We start from the raw sequence: 10,000 nt of genomic DNA, 5'->3' as shown, positions 1-10,000 counted from the left end.
TTATGCAGAAAATTCGGAGTGTGGAAATTAGGAGAAGGTGTGGAGTTAATAAAAGCATTACGTCAGAGGGCAGAAGAGGGGTTGTTGAGGTGGTTTGGTCATTTAGAGAGAATGGATCAAAGTAGAATGACATGGAAAGCATATAAATCTATAGGGGACGGAAAGAGGGGTAGGGGTCGTCCTCGAAAGGGTTGGAAAGAAGGGGTAAAGGAGGTTTTGTGGGTGAGGGGCTTCGACTTCCAGCAAGCGTGCATGAGCGTGTTAGATAGGAGTGAGTGGAGACGAATGATACTTGGGACCTGACGATCTGTTGGAGTGTGAGCAGGGTAATATTTAGTGAAGGGATTCAGGGAAACCGGTTATTTTCATATAGTCGGACTTGAGTCCTGGAAATGGGAAGTACAATGCCAGCACTTTAAAGGAGGGGTTTGGGATATTGGCAGTTTGGAGGGATATGTTGTGTATCTTTATACGTATATGCTTCTAAACTGTTGTATTTTGAGCACCTCTGCAAAAGCAGTGATAATGTGTGAGTGTGGTGAAAGTGTTGAATGATGATGAAAGTATTTTCTTTTTGGGGATTTTCTTTCTTTTTTGGGTCACCCTGCCTCGGTGGGAGACGACCAACTTGTTGAAGAAAAATAAATGTATATATATATATATATATATATATATATATATATATATATATATATATATATATATATATATATATATATGTGTATATATATATATATATATATATATATATATATATATATATATATATATATATATATATATATATATATATATATATATATATATATATATATATATATATATATATATGTACATATATATATATATATATATATATATATATATATATATATATATATATATATATATATATATATATATAAGGAAGTACCACCTCTATAGCTGGACTGGGGACCCTCATCCTCAGAGAAGACAAAAAACGTACCTCAGGGAAAACTCAAGGTTCTCCCCAGAACTGTTTGAATATTTTCTTCTCCTACCACCCCCTATATATTTTATATTCTATGTGAACATTTATTAATAAACAGAATACATCTACAGAAAACACAAACATGAATACAATGGTACAATGTGTCAAAGATCATGAATTTCCTCCATCTCCTCCGAAGCCGGACGCGAGCCAAGTATGCAGCAAGCATTTCCCCTGTGTATGGCCATGCTGAGGCATTGGAACATGAAAGTGGCTGCTCTTGGGTCCCTGGTGGTGTCGATGAGTCTGGAACCCAATTCTTTAAAGAAACGTGTGGCATTTTTCCCCATGATCGCAAAGTCTCTAGTCTTTGTATTTTTACAATAATAGTTGCCTCTCTCCAGACCTGTTTCTACACAACTCAGTTAGATAACTATAACTGTCGTTTATTTACCACACACTATTCTCTCACCAGTACACACTTCCATTGCAACTTCACTTGTCTCCCACAACTACTATTCCCTCAAGTGTTTCAAAAGTTCCTCAAACTGTTGAACACTTCGCCAAATATATCACATGCCTCTAAACTCCTCTCACCTCTAGTCGCATAAAGTCTTATTTATCCCTTTTCTCATATCCTCCTTTTATTCTAATCTTTAAACTTGTGTAGGTAACATTTAGGAAGAGATATGTTTGAAATACAATGGCTGTACTGTGAAAGAGGATGGGGATCGCCAGCAAGCCTAATAAAATAATTGTCATGGTTGAATTTAAAACATATTAATATAGTGTGATTTAAATATATATATGGTTCTCCAGTTTTATCCTGACTTTGTGCGAATCAAAGAAAAATGTACTGCAGTTTATTTAATTTCACAGTGATGTCACACGGAATGTACACACATTGGTGTGCTGCTCGCTGTTTGTACAAGTAGAGCACATTTTACGCTCTAATTCTGTTGAAGATTAATATAGACGTGAAGGCAAGTAACATATTATAGTGTGTTCTTAATGATTTTTTCCAGTCTATAGGACCAAAACACTTAACCCAATCTCTTTAAGGCCACACAGGCCTACTAATCATAAGCTTGAAATAAAATAGTGATATTTGGTGGACAAAACGTCTTCAAAACAAAATGTAATAAGCCACATTGTGTGTCTTATTTGCATTCTTTCACTGTATCACCATTATTAACTAACTTGAGAACTCTCGCCATTGTAAAAGCAGATTTTTTAATATGTTAATAAAAAAGAAACTTACATTGCAATGTTAAATCAATAAAAACTGAAACTACATAACTTTTTATTTCAAGCAACCTTTATTAATTTAAACTTTGACATTGGTCTTGTATTAAAATAAGCCAAAAAATGTGACTTATTTTCATTGTCACAGTTCGAGTCTATGTCATTCGATTTCATCCATGTTAGTGCAATCACAATACTATTGTTTCTCTGTAAGAATTGACTTGATAATTCAGGATACAGGAAAATCTACACGGTTGGACCTGAGAAGGTTTCTGGGGGGACAGACCAGATGGGGACACCAGCAAGGAATACACCAACAAGTGTTGGACGACATACATACAGATGAGGAGGAGGTGAAGAAACTGCTAAGGGACATCGATACCTCAAAGGCAATGGGACCGGACAACATCTCCCTGTGGGTCCTTAGAGAGGGAGCAGTTATGTTGTGCATGCCACTTGCCACAATCTTCAACACATCCCCGGAAACTGGGCAACTACCTGAGGTATGGAAGACGGCAAATGTAGTTCCCATTTATAAAAAAGGAGACAGAAAAGAGGCACTAAACTATAGACCTGTGTCATTGACGTGTATAGTATGCAAAATTATGGAGAAGATTGTCAGGAGGAGAGTGGTGGAGCACCTGGAACGGAACAGGAGTATAAATGCCAACCAGCACGATTCACGGAAGGCAAATCCTGTGTCACAAACCTTCTGGAGTTTTACGATAAAATAACAGAAGTAAGACAAGAGAGAGAGGGGTGGGTTGATTGCATCTTCTTGGACTGCAAGAAGGCCTTTGACACAGTTCCTCACAAGAGATTAGTGCAGAAGCTAGAGCATCAGGCGCATATAACAGGAAGGGCACTGCAATGGATGAGAGAATACCTGACAGGGAGGCAACAACGAGTCATGGTACGTAATGATGTATCACAGTGGGCACCTGTGACGAGCGGGGTCCCACAGGGGTCGGTCCTAGGACCAGTGCTATTTTTGGTATATGTGAACGACATGACGAAGGGTTGGATTCAGAAGTGTCCCTGTTTGCAGATGATGTGAAGTTAATGAGGAGAATTAAATCTGATGAAGACCAGGCAGGACTTCAAAGAGACCTGGACAGACTGGACACCTGGTCCAGCAAATGGCTTCTCGAATTTAATCCTGCCAAATGCAAAGTCATGAAGATAGGGGAAGGGCACAGAAGACCACAGACAGAGTATAGGCTAGGTGGCCAAAGACTGCAAACGTCACTCAAGGAGAAAGATCTTGGGGTGAGTATAACACCGAGCATGTCTCCGGAAGCACACATCAATCAGATAACTGCTGCAGCATATGGGCGCCTGGCAAATCTGAGAACAGCATTCCGATACCTTAGTAAGGAATCATTCAAGACACTGTACACCGTGTATGTCAGGCCCATACTGGAGTATGCAGCACCTGTTTGGAACCCGCACTTGATAAAGCACGTCAAGAAACTAGAGAAAGTACAAAGGTTTGCGACAAGGTTAGTTCCAGAGCTAAGGGGAATGTCCTATGAAGAAAGATTAAGGGAAATCGGCCTGACGACACTGGAGGACAGGAGGGTCAGGGGAGACATGATAACGACATATAAAATACTGCGTGGAATAGACAAGGTGGACAAAGACAGGATGTTCCAGGGAGGGGAGACAGAAACAAGAGGCCACAATTGGAAGTTGAAGACACAAATGAGTCAGAGAGATAGTAGGAAGTATTTCTTCAGTCATAGAGTTGTAAGGCAGTGGAATAGCCTAGAAAATGACGTAGTGGAGGCAGGAACCATACACAGTTTTAAGACGAGGTTTGATAAAGCTCATGGAGCGGGGAGAGAGAGGGCCCAGTAGCAACCGGTGAAGAGGCGGGGCCAGGAGCTAGGACTCGACCCCTGCAACCACAAATAGGTGAGTACAAATAGGTGAGTACACGCACACACACACACACACACACACACACACACACACACAATCAGCGAAGAGGCGGGGCCAGGAGCTGTGAATCGACCCCTGCAACCAGAAATAGGTGAGTACAAATAGGTGAGTACACACACACGCACACACACACGCACACACACACACACACACACACACACACACACACACACACACACACACACACACACAAACACACACAAGACGTAACAAAGCAAAATACACAGAGAGCTGTATATGTCAGCCATCAACTGAGGCTTCAGCAAGTTAACAAAGACGCAGAAGAAACAGTAAGGTGCGGAAAGTAGTCATGACAAGACTTCCTCTCTCCACTGACTTCATGTTGAAACTCAACATGAGTATTTAAAGTCAATTCAAAAATTTATCTTTTGTAGTTGCATTTTGTATAAGGGAAATAACACTTCCCCAAAAGTGATTTATATGGCTCTTGGTATAACGAAAAACTACTGATCCGAGTTGTTTATATCATATTTTTTTGCATTCATTTACTTTAGTAATTAAATTTGAACCTGCATATCCTCTGATTTTTTTCTTTTTGGCAATCTTAGTAAAAATTACTATATACATTACAAAAATTTCGTTTTGTGCGACCACTGGTAAAAACAAATCCTAGTTTTAAGTCATTAAAATTCTCGCCGAAATAAAATACCGAACTTTAGACAATTTTTCATTTTAATATGAAATTGAGAAACCTATTTGTAAAACATTCACACTGCAGTCAACCTCAAACCTTTTTGTAACTTGCGCGTGTATGATGCTCTACAATAAACAGACACCATTGTCAAGATTCGTGACTAAAATAAGATGACAGAACTAAAAATTAACTTCCTCGCATCAGAAACTACATGCGACCCTTTTATTTATCAGAGTAGTCATATAATTTCATAAGGAGGTTTCTTGCTCACACTCTAATGCCTTCTTAAAAGCCCAATGAAGGCTTTCAAGAAGAGAAGACTGAGGATCAGTAGAGCCTTTTCAATAGTCTAGCAGCGTGTCTGCGTGTCTGCACTCAGCAGTAATGTCTGGAGTCCTTCACTTATACTTTGCCTCTCCATTACACATTAAGTTCATGGTATACTCGACATGACAGCAGTTGAGAAGTCAAGCAATTATACGCTTATTTCTATTCTATTCTATTCTATGTGATTCGCCGGTAATCCCGGCCCGGGTCTCTTCCATTTTGGTGACCCGGCATTGGCTCCCAGGGTAGGGAAGTGACATTTATCGTTACTTGCACCTGTGTGGCAGGTCTTCAGCAGGAAGGGGGAGGGGGTACCTCACCGGCCCTATGGCCAGATGACGTACCAAACGTTAGTGTGCACTAACAGTGGCTGGTGTGCAGTGCAATGGAGGCCCAAAGCAGGCCCTCGCAGCTTATTTCTGTATGTCGTCGAATTTTCATTAATGTTAGGATATTGCATGATACGCATGTATACATTTATATAAATACTTGAACAAGTGGTATTTAATCAATAACAACACTGCGACTAGCAGTGTTGTTATTGATTATTTTATTGTTGTTTTAGCCTGTCTCATGGTGAGCGAAAATTCCACGACACTATCCCACTGGACCATACAATCCTACAAGAATCACACACCAAGCAGAGCAAGGTGTTGTACCGTGATCCGAGGACATACGATGCTGTTGGTGCTTCAGAGTTAATTTCATCCTTCTCCCCGTTTGGTGTACTAGCCTCTACTTGCAGTATATATCGTATTGTAACCTCGAACAAGCGGTATTTAATATTTCTTGAGCTAGTGATATTCATGGCCAGCCTTCAGATGTTTTTCCATTGATGATAGTCTAGGATTGACGCTAGAATTATATGTTTCTATCATAACCTTAGTACCGCTGGAATAATTACTCTTGCACCATCTCTACACTTTCTTCATGATAAAATGACGCAAGTAATAATTCTGAAATACTTTGCCTTTACAAAGCAACCAAGCATCGGTGATGTTTGGAAAAGCATATTTGCGTACAGTTAAGGACATTATTAAAGGATACATTTCGCCTCGAGAGGCGAAATATTTCTCTTAATAAATACCAGGAACTGTACACAAGTGTCCTTTTCCACAGATTCTCGGTATTACCAGATCATTTTTAACTGAGTCACTGTGCTAAAAGAGTCAAAGTATATTCAACTTTGTATTGTCATATCCAGTTAATTATCCATGTTAGTAGAAGAATCTTCAGAAAGAGAAAGTGGGAATGTCTCAGTTGTAATTATTCATATATACTGTAAATGTATACATACAAATCAGCAGTGTCACTAGGATTTTGATAGGACAAAAAGCTCTCAACTTTTAACACGAGATTTTAATATTTCTAAATTGAATGCAAAGATATGATACACAAAGTGGAAAAAGGGCACAAGATACCCACTTTTGATGACAGAGAATCGAATTGGGGTCAAGAATTTACTAGCCCACTGCTGTACAGCCTGTTAATGGGGTCACCATTTAAAAAGACCTCAGATCCATCTCACACAGAACTGGGAAATGTTAGCATTGGTCACTGTCTATGACTCAGGCCTCCAAGTTTTCCAGACATTCCTTTCTCCCCACACCAAAACCAGTTCTGACTGTTACTCCAAATGGCGTCACATTAACTAAAAACTATAATACCCTTGAGTCATTTTCCCAGAGTTAACATTATGTTGATCCGAATATTTACTCAAGCTCAACACACAAATCACCTAAAAAAATTAAATAGTTCAATAATAATGACAAACAAGTAACGTGAAAATTTTTAGGAGAATCCGGGATGTATTTAATTTGTTTTAATTCCAGATATATTGACGATTAACAGGGGAGTAGCAAGAGTTCAGTTATGTGCACAAACCAGTGAATTCCTTATTCACCTCACACACTTACCGTCTGCAGCTGGCACCACTGAGCTGACTTATTGAATTAACTATCTAACCAGCTATGCGCAGAGTAGACAGTACTGTTGGCGACACCATCGAGGTGCGCCGAATCCTCAGTTATAGAACCAACTGCTTACTGATAACATCTGCTGTGATAAGTCTGACACTAGTTTTGGGTCACACACACCTCTGCTGACAATTGAGGTTCACCTGATTTGACTTGCTGAATTATTGTCTGACATCAAGTTCCTTGATCACAGAAATTGCAGAGTCTTGTTGCTCCTTTGGACAATAAACAGATATTTTAGCATTTCACAACACATTTGACTACCACTGGGAGACCAAATCAACAGACGCTGCACTACTTTGCTTTCAAAATGAACCTCGTGTTGCTGTTTTCCACAGCGATTATCCATCATGCTGTCGGGCTGGATCTTCTATTATGGCGCCAGGTCATCGTGGAATCGTCGTGGTTGAGTTCAACAGGCATTATGACAAATGATTTAACTCTAGACCCCATGAAATGCGCCTTGAAGTGTATGCCTCTCTCATGGTGTGAGACCTGGTGCCACGACGGAGTCCTCGCCTGCCAGTTCACCAACCTCATCGTGGCGGGATCCTACCAAACAAACAACACCAACGTCCTCGACTGCTACACGAGACGCTCCCTGCTCCCAGAGTATGCATTCGGTGCTACCATCACCTCGTCGCCACTTTATCTTACTATCAGACCAATCAGCAGCCTCGTTGACGGAATCTACAATTGGAATGTAACATTTTGCCCTAATGTAAGCAATAAAACAGGCAATGCGTGGTTTCTGGTGGATTTGAAACGTCCTGTCAGCATTACAAAAGTTATCTTAATCGCCCAACCCAATTCCAATGCAGCAGTTTTCTTTCGCAACTTCGAAGTCAGGGTTGGAGCTACTCAGCAGACAGGGAACTTTACCTCCTACTCGCTGCTGGGAACATTCATCGGTCCAGGAACGATAAGCCAGAGTGTATCCATGGTGTCCCCTCAACCCATAGTTGGTCAGTATGTCTCAATACAAATGACTGTGAGCGGTTACTTGGCGATTTGTCACCTGGAAATATACTGAGATGCTAGAGACACTGCTGAAGTGTCTGTGTCAACTTGAGATTTATAGAAACCATCCTCGCAACATCCATTTTTTGTGACTTTAAAACTTAATAAGTTTTTCATGTCTTCAGTGCTTTATGCTTTATGGGACTTGCTACACAGTGTTCGGTTTATGTTTAGTATACACAGTAAGTTGAATTACAAATTCTTCTAAGCATAATGGGAATATTTAAATTATTAAAACAACATGATGCCTAAAAGTTTTAATATGTTGCACAGTGACAAACCTTTAATAACTTGATGCACCGAGAATTTCCTTTTAACTTGATGAATAGACAAAGTTTCAGTTTGTTAGATAAAACACATATGCAACAGTTAGGTATCTTTATTTCGAAACGTTTCGCCTACAGAGTAGGCTTCTTCAGTCGAATACAGAAAAGTAGATAGAAGCAGAAGAGATGTAAAGACGATGTAATCAGTCCATCACCAATGAAGGCGAAGTTTTGAGGTAGTCAGTCCCTCAGCCTGGAGAAGAGTATTTGTTCCATAGTCTGAAATAATGTGAAGTTGAAGTGACAGTATTATTTGACTGGCTCCTCCTCCTCCTTACTACATTATCCACTACTACTACCTTCTACCTCCATTACTACTACTACTATTACCACCTCCTGCCTATATATATCCCTCCTTCTCCCCTTTTCGTTAGTGTGACTTTGTAAATGGTCCAAGTCGGACCGAAACGTCGTCATGCGGGTTATTTGTGTAAGTTCCAGTCACGGTATTGTGCCTTTTTTTTTTTTTGTTATTTACAGTATGGAGATGAGGTGTAGGCCACTAATAGAAGAAAAAAATGTAATCATTGAGAGGTCAGGTCCCTCTCAAATCCAGCCACTCTCACTTACATAATTTGTCAAGGTTGTTTTCTGTTTTGTACCAAGATAACATTGTGTTGCAGTGTCTGACAGAGTCAGTATTAAAATGATATAAAATACCGACAGGTTGTGAGGTTTATCTTGTCTTTTTCTGTTTCATAAACATGCAAAATTTCAGGTACATCTTGCTACTTCTACTTACACTTAGGTCACTCTGTACATGCATATACAAGCATATATACACACCCCACTGGTTTTTTTCTTGCTAGTTCTTGTTCTTGTTAAATTCCTCTTATCTCCATGGGGAAGTGGAACAGAATTCTTCCTCCGTAAGCCATGCGTGTCCTAAGATGCGACTAAAATGCCGGGAGCAAGGTCCTAGTCGTAACCTCTTCTCCTGTATACCTTACTAAATTTATAAAGGGAAACTTTTGTTTTTCTTTTTGGGTCACCCTGCCTCGGTGGGATACGGCTGGTGAGTTGAAAGACACACACTCACACATGCAGATTTCGTTTAGCTGTTCTCAATTCATCTCTGATCACTCGACTCGACCCACAGGACATTCGGATTGGTGTTGCTCTTCGCCTAGCCGCCGTCATACTCACCGAACATAGGTGTATTTGCGGCATGGTCTCCTGTGTCACACACTTCAGAAGGGAAGCATGCCAGACATGAGGAGGTCAACAACATCATATAGAGAAGCCTCGCCACTACCCGTTGCCCAGCTGAACAGGAAACCCACGTACAGAGGTCTTACGGAAGTCAAAAGCTTCCTGATGGAGCCACTATGCTACCCTGGAAGGATGGTAAGCAGATTGCCTGGGACTACACCTATGCCGCCACACTAGCAAACACCTACTTGTCATATTCTGAAACTGAAGGGGGTGGAGCCGCCAGCTACAGGGAAACCCAGAAGACCCGCAGATATGTAGGCCTCCCCCTTGTTGTAACTTAATCCCAATATGGTCGGAGACCTTTGGAGCATGTGGGAAGTGTGCTATAAAGTTCTTCAAA

This window comes from Cherax quadricarinatus, chromosome 81 (assembly GCF_038502225.1).
Source record: "Cherax quadricarinatus isolate ZL_2023a chromosome 81, ASM3850222v1, whole genome shotgun sequence".
In the NCBI taxonomy this organism is placed as follows: domain Eukaryota; kingdom Metazoa; phylum Arthropoda; class Malacostraca; order Decapoda; family Parastacidae; genus Cherax; species Cherax quadricarinatus.
The sequence above is the reverse complement of the archived record's forward strand: the minus strand, read 5'-3'. Positions refer to the sequence as shown.